Source organism: Callithrix jacchus, chromosome 8 (genome assembly GCF_049354715.1).
Source record: "Callithrix jacchus isolate 240 chromosome 8, calJac240_pri, whole genome shotgun sequence".
Lineage (NCBI taxonomy): Eukaryota > Metazoa > Chordata > Mammalia > Primates > Cebidae > Callithrix > Callithrix jacchus.
Genome location: NC_133509.1, coordinates 87,343,304 through 87,359,663, shown reverse-complemented (window position 1 = coordinate 87,359,663; position 16,360 = coordinate 87,343,304).

The following is a 16,360-nucleotide window of genomic DNA, read 5'->3' as shown; positions in this document are numbered from 1 at the left end:
ACAGACTTTGATAAGTTAACATGCATGTTGAAATTTCTTGTAACCACTAAAAAACAGAAACAGTGTGCTTATAAGATCCAAAGGAGAAAACATGTAATGATTATTCCAGAAACCTCAATCAATTCAAAAGAATTCAATAAAGAAGGGAAAAAGAAATTGAACAAATAGAAACGTTTTATCAAATATTCAAGAAATAATTAATTCCAAATTGTTTCAATGGATAGTATAACATGTTAGTGCAACACTGACAAGAAAAAGGGAAAAGATAATTATACACCAATCTCATTCACAAACATAGATGTAAAAATCATAAGCAAAATAATAGCAAATCAAGCAATGTATAAAAAAGGAAAATATAATGTAACCAAGTTGGATTTATTTTAGAAGCACGGATTGTTTTCACATTAAAAAAAAATGTAGTTCACTACATTAACAGATTTAAGTGAAAAAAATCATACAAGTATCTCAGTAAATACAGAAAAAAGCATTTGATAAAATTCAACATCTATTTATGACTTCAAAAAACCTTAACTAACAAGAATAGACTTTTTTTTTAGATAGGATCTTTCACTGTAACCCAGGATAGAATATAGGGGCATACTCTTGGCTCTGTAGCCTCAATCTCCCAGGCTCAAGCAATCCTCCCACCTCAATCTCCTAAGTAGCTGAGCCTACAGAAGCAGGCCACCATACCTGGCTAATTTTTATTTATTTATTTTTTCTTTTTGTAGAGACAGTTTTGCCATATTGCCTAGGCTGGTCTTGAACTCCTGAGTTCAAGCAATCCACCCGCCTCAGCTTCCCAAAGTGCTGGGATTACAGGTGTGAGCCATCGTGCCCAGCCTGAAATAAATAGACTCTTAACCAATGAAATATGGCAAAGAAAAAAAATATGTAAGGATTGGAAATAAAGACACAAAGCTATCGTTATTTTAAAATGATATTTATAATCAAAAACAATACACTATCAACAAGGTTACTGGATAGAAAAATCAATATACAAAATTATTTTTTCCTTTATACTGGCAATTAGTAGGTAGAACATAAAATTTTAGAATTATACAATTTGTAATGGCTTAAAAGCATAAAGATGTGGAAATAAATCTAACACTAATTGTATAAGACATACATGGAGAGATCAAATAAGACCTAAATAAATATAAGGGGCTGGAAGCTTCCTCACTGTAAAAATGCTGAGCTCCACTACTAACCATGAAGTAACTGGTACAGTGTCCTCTCCTACGGTAAACAACAAGAAAACTGGACAAAAAATATGAAACAACTGTTTTCACACACTGTGACAACAGGTAGGGGAAGACTGAACTTTAAGAGAAGGAAGATAATTAAGCCGAACCTTACAGTTGTCCCAGCTTCCTATCTGGGGACAATTTTGAGCTTACAGGACAGGGAAGGAAAGTCTAAGCAAAGCGCAATGGTCTCACTAAATTAAGGAGCTAGAGACTGGATCTTTGGGAAGTGAGGGAGCTGGAATCTCCATATATATATTGTTTTGTTAATAACAATCTCTGTGAGTCCTTTACCTCAGGGTAAAGTACGAGAGAGGAGAAACCTATACAGAGAAGGATCTCCCAAAATCGACACAGGGGTCTTAGGTCTCTGGCTGAATAACTCCTCTGCATACTCATAGAGTGAAATTTCACACACTGGGCAAAGAACAATTGCTGGAGACTAGAAACTGAACAATTTTCAAAGGACAGAGGGAAGAAGGGCTCAAATCCTACTCAGCCAGAAAGACCTCATTGAGCCATAGGGCAATCAATAGAAACCCCTGAAGGATCAGGACTTAAACATCTAGCCACACAGTGAAGGCTATTCTAGATACACTCTTAGAAAGCTTAAAGATAATCCCCCGGCTGGCTCTGTGGCTCACGCCTATAATCCCAGTGTTTTGGGAGGCTGAGGTGGAAGAATCCTTTGAGGCCAGGAGTTGAAGACCAGCCCGGCAACACAGCCAGATCCTCCCTCTACAAAAAATAAAAAGTAAAATCAGCCAGGGGTGATGGCATGCACCTGTTGTCCCAGTTACTTGGGAGGTTGATGTGGGAGGATCACTTGAGCCCAGTAGTTCATGATCCCTCCACCGCACTCTGTTGATCGCGCCACTGCACTCCAGCCTGGGTGACAGAATGAGACTCGGTCTCAACAACCACAAAAAAGAAAGTAAAAAACCCAGCAAATTGTGAACCAGAAAGCTATATCTATGTAGACACAGTTTAATATTAATATTATAATACACAGTGTTTAAATATGTAAAAGTTATGAACTATGATCCTTGCACTGCACTCCAGTCTGGGTGACAGAGCAAAAACATATCTCAAAAAAGAAAAAAAATCCTCCAAACTCTCAAGTAACCTAACTATAATGCTAACCTGTGGGCCAATATAAACTTCAAAACTCTGAAAAAAGACAAAAAAATTTAAATACTTGACCACATAACATTTAATGTCTGATATCCAATAAGAAATTATCAGACATAGAAAAAATGTAGCAGGCCTGGCATCGTGGCTCATGCCTGTAATCCCAGGACTTTGGGAGGCTGAGGCGGGGGGACCACAAAGTCAGGAGTTTGAGACCTGCCTGGTCAATATAGTAAAAGCCCATCTCTACTAAAAATACAAAAATGAGCTGGGCATGGTGGTGGGTGCCTGTAGTCCCAGCTACTCGGGAGGCTAAGGCAGGAGAATCACTTCAATCCAGGAGGTGGAGGTTGCAGTGAGCCAAGATGGTGCTACTGTATTCTAGCCTGGGTGACAGAGCAAGATTCCATCTCAAAAAAGAAAAGAAAAAAAGTAACAAATTGTGAACCAGAAAACTATATCTATGTAGACACAGTTTAATATTAACATTATAATATACTTTCTTCAAATATATAAACATTGTGTGTGTACATATAGTATATGTCATATATATATATATACACACACACTCACATTTATATTTTTGTTCCAGTGCTTTTCCCTTGGCTTAACTTCAATGCTAACGCCCCGAGAGAGATGATATTGGTTCAGAGTGTTACAGAAATAAAGATAGAGCAAAATAGGTGGCTCCAAAATAGATTTCGTGCTGGATTGGAGAAAAGGAACATCTCTATGCATTGTAAATTTCTCTCCATCTTTTTTTTTAGTGAGAAATCTCGCACAGAGGACAAGTTTTAGTTTAAAAGTCTCACTACTACTACTATACAGCAGTCTCATCCAAACGCTGCTGAAACTTCTGAACACGATCATACTACAGGAGCATTTCTTCTCCCCACACAAGTATTACAAAGTGTTCTGCTATTAACATCTATTGGGATTGTCATTTCCAATCACCCTTCCTAGTTCCTAGGATATTCCCTCCCATCTACAGTGGGAAGTATGAAATTACTAATAAGCAGAACGCTGGTTCTCAGATGTGGTCCTTGAGACTGGCAGCATCAGCATCATCGGGGAATTTATTAGAATTATAAATTACTCAACTCCATCCCACACTGAATCAGAAACTATAGGAGTAGATTCTAGGAGTTTGTGTTTTAACAAGTCCTTCAGGTTATTCAAAAGCTTGTTCAAATTTAAGAACTACTGAATTAAAAAATATTTAGTGTACTAGTGGACATTAATGTCATGGACCCAGGATCTATCTGAGAGAAGTTTTCAGGAAGATACGAAAAAGAATATAGAAGAACTGCAACCAAACAAATAGAACACCCGGGTCATGCAAAAATAGGCCATCTGCGCCTCTCTGAGGATGGCATGGGCAGCCTTCACTATTACAATATGCCCTTTCTTTTCTGTCTTTCCTTCTGTCTTTCTTTTTTACCCTTTGAGACATGGAGATAAGCATAGTCTTCTTTGTATTACTGCTACTGCTATGGAAATAAGCATAAAGGAAAGTAGAAAAGAAAAAGGAAGACCTATCTTCTTTCTTTTTAGAAAAATTGTTTAATAATTTCCAGCTGATGTAAACCATCATTCTCACAAGAACAGACAACCAAACACGGCATGTTCTCACCCGTAAGTGGGAATTGAACAATGAGAACACATGTACATAGAGGAGGGGGAACATCACAAATCGGGGCCTGGCAGGGGGTGAGGGGCTAGGGGAGGGATAGCATTAGGAGAAATACCTAATGTAGATGACGGGGTAATGGATGCAGCAAACTACCATGGCACGTGTGTAACTGTGTAACAAACCTGCACTTTCTGCACTTGTACCCCAGAACTTAAAGTATAATAATAAATAAATAATTTCCAGTTGAAGTGGATATTTGATATTTGCTCTTGTCTTTACACCTCTCCGTTCTCTTAGCCATAATTATGAATCAGGAGTGTAAGGATGGTGGAATATGAGAATTATCTAGGGAGCTTTATCAGAATATATGTCCCCCACCCACTCTGCCAACTGAGACGCTGACAGAGCAGTGTGGATGGACTAGTATATACATGCTGAGAAAACTTACTGTGATTCCAGCCTACTTTTATCCTCACCTCTCCCTACACCCCACCAGTTATCTTGGCCTCTTGTCAGTGCAGGAGGAACTGTCAGGATTGCCGAATTTATATTCTATCCTCTAGTACTTACTAATAGTCACCTGCTATGGCTCAGTGTCATGCTGTGAGATGTGGGGTCTGTCCTCGAGAATTTTATGTTGTGATTTACTACACAAGAGAAACAACCAGTGAAAAGTATTGGACTAAATGCATCAAGTGCTATGTGGTGTGATACAGACTTTAGGACTGTGAAATCTGGAAAGGAAGAAGATCTATGTTTCCGATTCACTTTTACAACACTGTCTTCTGATCTGGGAACTTTTGGGGTAAGATGGCCCAAGCTGCCAAAAGGGCAAATAGACACTCACATTCCACTCATGCATGCAGATAGAAAATGTTGAGGGGAAGAGTAACAGCAATTGCTTTGTGAAACACACCTGATAAGTACGAATGAAGTAAGGCCAAAATAGGCCAAGAACAAAACAAGCCTTTGATGTAGGGCTACTGATCGGCCTGTGGTTATTTCATGCTTCTCCATCCCTTTCCTGTTGCCTGATCCTCAGCCATTTTGCTTTGGTTTATCTTTTCAGCAGAGAGTAAGTAGGACAAGGATAAATTTTAGCACAATTTATCTTGCACTCCTTAATAATAAAAGGTTTAGTGATGAGAATATTTCAAAGTATTGACTAAGCTTAATGTAGGATATACCATGGAGTGAAAACCAAAAAAACTAAGGTAACAATAGTATATATGTATATATACAATTTCTGTTAAATACACGTGTTTCTGTTAAAAGGGGCAAAATAATACATTTGTAACATAAACATTTTTGGAAAGACATCCAAGAAACTGGCAATATTAGTGGCAGTCACTGGGTGACTGACCAATGGGCAGGGCAAAAAGGGAATTTTTAGTGAAAACTCTTGTATTTCTTGAATTGTGAACCATTGGTTTTTATGACCTACTTTTAAAAATAAATAAAAAATTTTAAAGTATTGGCTAAGAGGAGATCTAGGAATCTCAATCCTTTCACCTAAGAGGCATCATGTTGTAATAGAAAGAGCATTGTTTTGAGGGTACAAAAAGGACCTGGTTTTGAAACCTGGTCTGTTATTTACCAGTTCCATGCCCTTGACCACGTTCCTTAAGTTAGCTGAATCTCATTTTGGGCATTAATAAAATGGTATAACAAAGTGGCTTTGTGAGGATTTGACATTATATAAAACTGCCTTGCACTTACTAAATGGTAGCTATTATTCTGTGGATTTCAATTATCCCTGCTATCCATTACTACCAATTAGGAGCTGGATGGTGATTAAAGGGAACTTGAGTTATGAATTAGGTCTCAGAGAGTCTTAACTTACAAATATCAACTAACACCTGCAGCAGAAAAACAACATTACAGCAATTTTTTTATTCAGGTATCTTTTTGAGTCTTTAGGTAAGTCCAAGGGCTTTTTGAGGCTTCTTAAGAACTATCCCAAGAGATCAAGCAATCAGTGGCATTAAATGATGGCCAGCTCCATAATGCAATCTCATATTGCTTCTGCATTCTTCCCCACTTCACTACCCTTTCCCTATTCCTGTTTCTTGGAACTGTTCTCCCTAATAAAGTAATAGCACATAGGACTTTTGCCTCAGACTATGCTTTCTGGAGAAACACAAGCTAAAACTAGGACCTGCCTAATCTCACTGAAGACCGTCAGGAACTGCATAGCAGATGCTACTGGTGTCCTGCCTATGTGCTTTTAGGCCTTAATATTAATCAGGCTTGCTGGCCAGGAGTGGTGGTTCATGACTGTAATACCTGAAAGCACTTTGAGAGGCTGAGCGGGGAGAATGGCTTGAGCCCAGGAGTTCGAGACCAGCCTGGGCAACATAGCAAAATCCCATCTCTACCAAAAACAATACACAAATTAGCCAGGCTTGGTGGCGCATGCCTATAGCTTCTTAGGAGGCTGAGGTGGGAAGACTGCTTGAGCTCAGAAGTTGGAAGTTGCAGTGAGCTGAGATGGCACCCAGCATGGATGACAAAGTGAGACCCTGTCTCAAAAAAAAAAAAGTTGGGGGGGGTTGCTTTCCCAAAAATTTACATCTCTTGCTTTATGAGAAGGCTTTCTTTACCACCCTTGAATAATACTTTCTCCAATTCTGTTGACTGTCTTTTCATTTTCTTGATGCTGTAGGTTTTGGCACAAAAGATTTTAATTCTAATGAAGTCCAATTTATCAAATCTACTTATTTTCATCACGTGTGCTTTTGGTGAGATTTACTCCTATGTTTCCCATCTAGTAAGTTTTGAGGTTTTTGTTTGTCTGTTTGTTTTACATTTAGGTATATGATACACTCCTAGTAATTTTTTATATATGGTTGAAGTAGGTGTTCAATTTCAGTCTTTTGCATGTGGATATCCAGTTGTCCCAGCAATAGTTGAAAAGACAATTTTTTCCTCATTCAATTATTTTGGCAACCTTCTGGAAAATCAATTGACCATAAATACAAGGGTTTACTTCTGGGCTCTCTATTTTATTCCACTGATTTGTATGTTTATTTATGTGCCAGTACCACTGTCTTTATTACCATAGTTTTGTAAGAGGAAAAAGAAACCATTTTTCCTCTCCACTCAACACCCTTGCAGCATACTTCTGTGACCAGTCATGTGTGGGTTCTTCCCCACACCAAGGAATTCTTCAGCAGACACCAACTGGGTGTTCTACAATTCAGTATAATTCTGATACTATCTACTTGGAGAGAATGTCAGATCCCACAGGTTAAGGGCTCAATGCCACAGGAATGGGCTCCACCTCCCCACTTCAGACACCACTCGAAAGTCCCAGGCTGTGACCTGTACTTCTGACCTACCAGCTACAAATCGGGGTGCCCATAATGCCCCTCACTGTCCTCAATAATTTGCTTGGATGGCTCACAGGACCGAGGGAAATACTTTACCTGCGTTTTTTTGTTTATTGTAAAGAATATTACCAGCTGGGAATGGTGGCTCACACCTGTAATCTCAGCACTTTGGGAGGCCAAGGTGGGTGAATCAATTGAGGCCAGGAGTTCGGGACCAGCCTGGTCAACATGATGAAACCTGTCTCTACTAAAAATACAAGTGAGCGGGGAATGGTGGCACACACCTGTGGCCCCAGCTACTCTGGAGGTTGAGGCAGAATTGTTTGAACCTGGGAAGTGGAGGTTGCAGTGACCCATGATCTCATCAGACTTGGTCTCAAAAAAAAATGAAATAATAAAATAAAAGATATTACAAAGGATACAGATGAATAGCCAAATGAAGAGTTACATAGGGCAAGATCTGGAAGTGGCTCGAGCACACAGGTTTTTGTTTGTTTTGAGACAGTTTCACCCTTGTCACCCAGGCTGGAGTACAATGGCGTGATCTCGGCTCACTGCAGCCTCTGCCTTCTGGATTCTCCTGCCTCAGCCTCCCAAGAAGCTGGGATTACAGGCACCCACCATCACATCCAGCTAGTTTTGTATCTTTAGTAGAGACAGGGTTTCACCATGTTGGCCAGGCTGGTCTCAAACTCCTGACCTCAGGTGATCCGCACGACTCAGCCTCCCAAAGTGCTGGTATTACATGAGTGAGCCACACGCCTGGCTGAGCACAAGGGTTTCTATCCCTGAGGAGATGAAGGAAGTCACCCTATCAGCACTGCAGATGCCTTCATCAACCCAAAAACTCATCAAATCTCATTGCCCAAGGGTTTTTATTAAGCTTGATCTCCAGTACCCGTTTCTAATGCTCCCCCATTTCCTTGAGGTTGGTGTTTAGAGCTGAATTCCATTCTTCTAATCATCTAATCACATGGTCTTTCTGGTGGCCAGCCCCATCCTGAGGTTATCTAGGGGTTCCACGCTAAGTCATCTCATTAGCATACACTGGAGACAAAGGCCAAAAAACATACACTTCTTGTTATACAGGTTTGAAATTGGAATATGTGGGTCCTCCAACTTTGCTCTTCTTTTTCGAGATTGTTTGAGCTATTATCTTTTTTTAAAAAAATGTATAATTTCTAGGCCCGGCATGGTGGCTCACGCCTGTAATCCCAGCACTTTGGGAGACTGAGGTGGGTGGATCATCTGAGGTCAGGAGTTTGAGACCAGCCTGGGTAACATAGTGAGACCCAGTCTCTACAAAAATTTAGAAATTAGCTGGATATGGTGGTGCATGCCTGTATTCCCAGCTACTAGGGGGTGCTGGAGTAGGAGGATTGCTTGAGCCTGGGAACTCAAGGCTTCAGTAAGTCATGATTGTGCCACTGTACTCTAGCCTGGGACACAGAGTGAGATCCTGTCTCAAAATAATAATAGTAATACCAATAAGGATAAGTATTTTGGTATATAACCTTTATCTGGTTAGAAAGGTCTTTTCTATTTCTTTTTTGTGGAGTTTTTTTTTTTCTTGTTTTAATCATGATGTGTTAGGTTTTATCAAACATGTTGCTTAAGTTTGAATGTGTCCCCCAAAAGTTCACGTGTTAGAGAGACTCCAAATTAATATGTTGATGGTATTTAGAGGTGAGGCCTTTGGGAGGTAATTAGGATTAGATGAAGTCATCAGAATGGGGCCTCCATGAGGACATTAGTGGCTTATAAGGAGAGGAAGAGAGACTTGAGCTAGAAGCATACTCTGTCTCACCATGTGATGCCTTCTGCCATGTCAGGAAGGCCCTCACGAGTTGCCAATGCCATGTTTTTGGACTTCTGAGTCTTCAGAACTGTAAGCTAAACAAACCTCTATTCTTTATAAATTACCTGATCTGTAGTATTCAGCTATCGCAACAGAAAAGTGACTAAGACACATGTTTTGTTTCTAATATTAAATTAATCTTGGATTTGTGAGATATACCCATCCTGGTAATGGGTATATCTTTTTTATATGCTGTCAACTTCCATTTTCTCACTGAACTTATTTAGAATTTTCAATATTAAGATTTTCAGATTAGGTGTGCTGGCTCACGCCTGTAATCCCAGCACTTGGGGAGGCTGAGGCAGGTGGATCACAAGGTCAGGAGTTCAAGACTGGCCTGGTCAACATGGTGAAACCCCCATCTCTACTAAAAATACAAAAATTAGCTGGGCACGGTAATGGATTCCTGTAATCCCAGCTACTCAGGAGGCTGAGGCAGAGAATCGCTTGAACCCAGGAGGTGGAGGTTGCAGTGAGCCGAGATCAAGCCACTGCAGCCTGGGCAACAGAGCAAGACTCTGCCTCAAAAAAAAAAAAAAGAAAATACTTTTTTTTTTTTTTTTTGAGACGGAGTTTCACTCTTGTTTACTCAGGCTGGAGTGCAATGGCGCGATCTCGGCTCACCGCAACCTCTGCCTCCTGGGTTCAGGCAATTCTCCTGCCTCAGCCTCCTGAGTAGCTGGGATTACAGGCACGCGCCACTATGCCCAGCTAATTTTTTGTATTTTTAGTAGAGACAGGGTTTCACCATGTTGACCAGGATGGTGTCTATCTGTTGACCTTGTGATCCACCCGCCTTGGCCTCCCAAAGTGCTGGGATTACAGGCGTGAGCAATGTCGCTATAACCTTTCCTCTAGTCTTAGGTTATAGTAATATATTGCTATACTGTGAGACACAATTTGTCAAGTTATACAAAAATAAAACAGAAACTTTGTTTGGACATTGATTAAAATTCCACTGAATCTATAGATCGATTTGAGAAGAAGTAGCTTTAAAAATAGCAATATTGTTTTTCTATAGCCTTGTTGATTTTATTATTATGAAGCATGCATGTATTTAAGACAGGGTCTCACTCTGTCACCCAGGCTGGAGTACAGTGGCATGATCATAGCTCACTGCAGCCTCAAACTTCTGGATTTAACTTGTCCTCCCACCTTGGCCTCCCAAACACTAGGATTATAGGCATGAGCCACTTGCCTGGCTGATTTTATCTTTTTGTCTGCTTGATCCATCCCTAAGAAGTAGATGTTAACATCCCTCATTATGATTGTGTCATTTGTCTCTAATTCCTGCCATTCTTGGATTTTGATTCTTTTATCATATCTAGTGAACCTCTTTATCTTTCACAATGCTTTGGCTTTAAAATATCACTTTTTTCCCTGATATTAATAGATCTATACCAGCTTTCTTTTGTTGAGTATTGCCTGCTATTCTCTTCCTTACTCTGTTTTCAATTATCCTATATTCTTGCTTTGAGCTGTACCTTTTAAGAAGCCTGAAAGAATTCAGTTAAAGCTTGTTGTGTTACTGTAAAACAGGCATCCTCTATGAACAATAGCAATAATAGCTTATAAATAAAATATGCTTTTTCCTTCAAAATAGTTTTCTTGTTTTTTTTGGGGGGGGTGGGGAGGAAGAGATGAAGGCAGGAAGGGAGGGACGGAGGAAGGGAGGAAGGCAGGAAGGGAGGGAAGGAGGAAGGGAGGGAGGAAGGAAGGGATGAAGGAAGGAAGGAAGGGAGGGAGGAACAGGGGAGGGGGGCAGGGAGGGAGAGAAGGGAAGGGAGGAAATCAAGCAATGAGAGAGACATTGCCAACCTGGATCTAGAGGTTTACAAATTGATTTCTTTTTTTTTTTTTGAGAGAAGGAAAGAAAAAAAAAATGAGTAAAGGAGAGGAAGAAAGAGGAAGAGAAAGAGGGAGGGTGAATAGAAATATTGCTTCATTCTGAAAAAAAAATGGGTATTAATGATGGCCAATCAATGTTTCATTTAAACTTATGAGTAGGTGTGATGTGGTATTGACAAGAATGTATATTTTGTGTATTTGAAGTGGAGCGCTCTATAAATATTTATTACATTTACTTGTTCCGGATCTGAGTTCGAGTCCTTGATATCCTTATTAATTTTCTGTGTCATTGAATCTAAGTCTCTATGTATCTGGGTGATAGCTCTTGTTGTTGCATTGATCCTTTTACCACTATATCTTTGTTGCTTTAAAATCTATTTTATCCAATACGAGAATTGCAACTCCTGCTTTTTATTTATTTTTGCTCTCCATTTGGTTGGTAAATCTTTCTCCATCCCTTTGTTTTGAGTCTTTGTGTATCCTTGCATGTGAAACAGGTCTGGATGTAACATGCCGTTGGGTTTTGGCTGTGTCTTTTGATTGGGGGATTTAGTTGATTTCAATTTAGGATTACTGCCATTGGATGTTAACTGGCTGTTTTATCCATTCGTTGATGTAAATTCTTCTTTATGTTGGTGCTCTTTACTTTTTGATCTATTTTTAGAAAGGCTAATACTGGTTGTTTCTTTCTGTGTGTAATGCTTCTTTCAGAAGCTCTTGTAAAGCAGGCCTGGTGGTAATAAAATCTTTGAGTACTTGCTTATTCATAAAAGATTTTATTTTTCCTTCAGTTGTGAAGCTTAGTTTGGCTGGATATGAAATTCTGGGCTGAAGGTTCTGTTCTTTGAGGATGTTGAATATTGGCCCCCACTCTCTTCTGGCTTTAGAGTTTCTGCTGAGAGATCTGCTGTAAGTCTGATAGGCTTGCCTTTGTGGGTAACCTGACCTTTCTCTCTGGCTGCCCTTAGTATTTTCTCCTTCGTTTCAACCCTGGTGAATCTAACAATCATGTGCCTTGGGGTTGCTCTTCTTGAGGAATATCTTTGTGGTATTCTCCATATTACCTGGGGTTGAATATTGACCTGCTTTGCTAGTTTAGGAAAATTTTCCTGAATAATATCCTGAAGGGTATTTTCCAGCTTGGATTCATTCCCTGCCTCGCATTCAGGTACACCTATCAAATGTAAATTTGGTCTTTTCACATAGTCCCACATTTCTTGGAGACTTTGCTCATTCCTTTTTATCCTTTTTTCTTTAATCTTGCTTTCTCGTTTTATTCCATTAAGTTGGACTTTGACCTCTGATATCCTTTCTTCTGCTTGAACAATTCAAGTGTTTAAACCTGTGCATACTTCTTGGAGTTCCTGTATTGTATTCTTCAGTTCCATTAATTCCCTTATATTCCTCTCTAAGTTGTCTATTCTCAATAGGATTTCGTCAAACCTTTTTTCAAAGTTCTTAGTTTCTTTACGTTGGGCTACAACATGTTCTTTTAACTCACAGAAGTTTCTTATTATCCATTCCCTGAAGCGTGATTCTGTTATTGGGATGCGCTCGTTCTCCATCAAGCCTTGTTCCATTGTTGATGTGGAACTGTGATCATCTTTAGAAGGACAGGCTTTCTGATTTTGAGTATTCTCAGCCTTTTTATGCTGGTTTCTTCCCATGATTATAAATTTATCCTCCTGTCGTCTTTGAAGTTACCAACTTTCAGATTAGGTCTCTTGAGCGGATGTCCAAGTTGTTAGTTCCCAGGGCCAGAACGGCGGCGTTAAGACTGATGGTGCTTTTCTGCCCAGGATTCTCCTGTCTGGCTTCCTTCTTGTGTCCATAATAGGCAACTCTGCCTTCCCAGGGCTCCAAACCTCGGTCAGAAGGGGAACCAGTCTCATTTACTCTGCGCCAAGAGCTGCCGCACGGAGGTGCTGTCACAACCGCTGCGCTGGCCTCTGGAGTTGTGCTGGGGACCCGTGTGGGTCCTCCAAACCTCGGTCAGAAGGGGAGCCAGCCCTGTTTACTCTGCTCCGAGAGCTGCCACACCGAGGTGCTGGCACAACTGCTGCGCCGGCCATAAGAGTCGTGCTGGCGACCCGTGTGTCTCCTCCACTGGGGATCTTCTGCTCCGTGAACGACCAGAATTTGTCTGAAAGTGTGGCGTCCTCTAGTTCTCTGCGCTTTCACTGAGAGCTGCAATCCCGAGATGTTAGCGATCGGCCATCTTGGATCGGTCCTCAGTTTTCTTGTTTTATATTTAGTTTCGGAGGTTGGTACAATATAGTAAAGATGTTAGAAAGTAATTGAGTCTATTATCATGGAATCCAATAAAGAAAATAAAAAGTATAAGAACTTTAAAAAGTTCAAACTGTGAAAGTGAGCTTCAGATGAAATCAGATCTTAAGTGCGAAGCCAAAGGATAAGAGAAAAAAACAGCAAGTTTTGAAATCTATAGAAGAGAAAAGGCTCCAAAATGTTCAATTTGAAGCTCCAACCACTACAACAGCCAGGACCTGGTCTCAGAAGATCAGAAATGCCCATGAATAGGATTGGAAGAGACTATTGAAAGGAAAGAAGCATCTGAACTTATAAAGCAAGATTTGGTGATTAAGCCGTAGGTATGTTTTTTATGAGAACCTGTGTTTGCACACTTATATATGTAATTTGCACCCTAAGACTTCATTAATCTAACTGGTGTATTGTGTATGCTATCTGCTGATCAACTGTGATTCATGATTCTCCTTCCCACAGCTTCCCCTCCTTGACTATTCCCTATCTAAGTAAATGGCCTCCACCCCTTAGCTTAAGCCAGAAATCTGAAAGTCATCCTTGATTCATTCATCTTTATCTCATAGTCTACTGATTCTATTTCTTAAATATCTCATGAATCAGTCCATATTTTTCCCCTTCTCTGTCAATCCCCAATCCATTTCTTCCAGCTGCCTCCTATTTGGTTTACCCACATATATATCACATTAGTCGTGCACCATCATCTTCTCCACTCTGTACTTAGTGCCCAGAATGATCTTTTCAAAATGCAATGATCAAAAAAAAAAAAAAAAATGCAATGATCATGTCACTTCCTTGCTTAAATATACAAACCAAAAAGCAAATAAACAAAACACTTAACTGGCTCTCTATTACCTTCGGTATAAAGGCCAAATCCTTTATAAAGCCTCCAAGATCTAGATCCTGTCTCTCTACAGGATCCATGTTGGTTTTCCTTTCGACACTACTTCAGAATCAATTCAATGCTGGTCCCTCTGCCTAAACTACTTTCCCCTCTTAGCCACCTAAGAAGTTTCTTAGACAACTCTTTTTAATTTTTCATGTTTTGGATTTGATGTCTGAGGTTGAAGTGGGAGGATAGCTTGAGCTTGGGAGGTCGAGACTGCAGTGAGCTGTGATCATGCCACTGTTCTCCGGGCTGCATAACAGAGTGAGACCCTGTCTCAAAACAAAAACAAAGAGAAAAAACAAAAACAAACACAAACAAAACAAAACAAAAATACAAAAAAGGTATTTTGTGTTGCCATTTTTCAGATGAGAAAATTGAGGTTCACAGATGAACCTATAGATGAAAACTATGGTTTATGGTCTCAAAGCAACTTGGGTGACCTTTAAATTGTGATTATGCCATATGTTTTCCATGTTTGACACTGAGGTATTGCCACTTTTCTAAAACTGTTTTTTGATTAGATAAAGGCTATTATTAGACAGCCTGATACTACAAAATAAATCATTCTGAATCCTAAAAATGTTCCAACTGCATGTCATCATAATGCTGTAACCCTTCCTAAGGTAACAACATTATTCTCAAAATAGAGATTTTGCCTCATATCAAATAGATTATGAGCGAACTAAATTATGAAAACCAAACCGAAAACAAAACACAAGAGCTTTTTTTTTTTTTTGAGACAGAGTTTCGCTGTTGCTACCCAGACTGGAGTGCAATGGCACGATCTTGGCTCACCACAACCTCCACCTCCTGGGTTCAAGCAATTCTCCTGCCTCAGCCTGCCGAGTAGCTGGGACTACAGGTGCACACCACCATGCCTAGCTAATTTCTGTCTTTTTAGTAGAGACGGAGTTTCACCTTGTTGACCAGGATGGTCTCGATCTCTTGACCTTGTGATCCACCCACCTCGGCCTCCCAAAGTGCTGGGATTATAGGCATGAGCCACCGCGCTCTGCACAGAGCTCTTTTATGTACCAGTCTTCTAAGCTGTTCATGTCATGAAAGTGCAATTCTCCCTATGTTTGTAATTCTCTTTGCTTTGGCTGCAGTCCTTCCAACATAGCTTTCCAGCAATGTCATACATTTTCCTTTAAACAATATGTTCTAGTTGTGTGACTAACACTGACAAATTTGTCTCTGACAAGAGTTATTCCTTACTACTTGACCAGCTTGTCACCACTTCCCTTCAACGCAGGGTGGTTCTAAGTAAGTGATATTTTAGAGAAACTCCCAGTGGTGTCTGGGAGTGACCTCACAATCTAGTCAAATAAGGTTTAGGGAGTTCAACAAACTCTTTGGACTGAATGAGGCTGATTTCATTTTTTGCTTCAATCACGATCATCTAATTGTTGAGACTCTTGGGCATTTTAGAAAAAATGTAGAATTTACTCAAAATATTTATGCAGTGTAGCCTGTTTCTCTGGCAACAGTAAGCAAATAAGCTGAAAAAAATATTTTATTTTGAGAGAGTCTCACTCTGTCACCGAGGCTGAAGCGCAGTGGCATGATCTTGGCTCAGTGAAACCTCTGCTTCTTGGGTTCAAGCAATTCTCATGCCTCGGCCTCCTGAGTAGCTAGAATTACAGGCACACGCCACCACACCTAGCTAATTTTTATATTTTTAGTAGAAATGGGGTTTTACCATGTCGGCTAGGCTGGTCTTGAACTCCTGACCTCATGTGTTCTGCCTGCCTTCACCTCTCAAAGTGCTGGGATTCCAGGAGTGAGCCACCATGCCTGGCCCGAAAGAATAAATTTAACTAAAAGATTCGTAAGTATGTGACTAAGAAAGGTTTCTGTACCTATTGTACCTTGCATCTGTCCAATTGCTTGAAAAAATATCCAAAGTATTTTTGAACCGACTTTTGTTTTTGAGACAGGGTTTTGCTCTGTTGCTCGGGCTGGAATGCAGTAGTGTGATCAATCCCACCTCAGTCCCCTGAGTAGCTGGGACTATAGGCATGTAGCACCATACCTGGCTAATTCTGTTTTTTATTTTTTGTAGATATAGAGCCTCACTGTATTGCCCAGGCTGGTCTCAAACTCCGGTCTCAAGTGATCCTCCCACCTCAGTCTCTC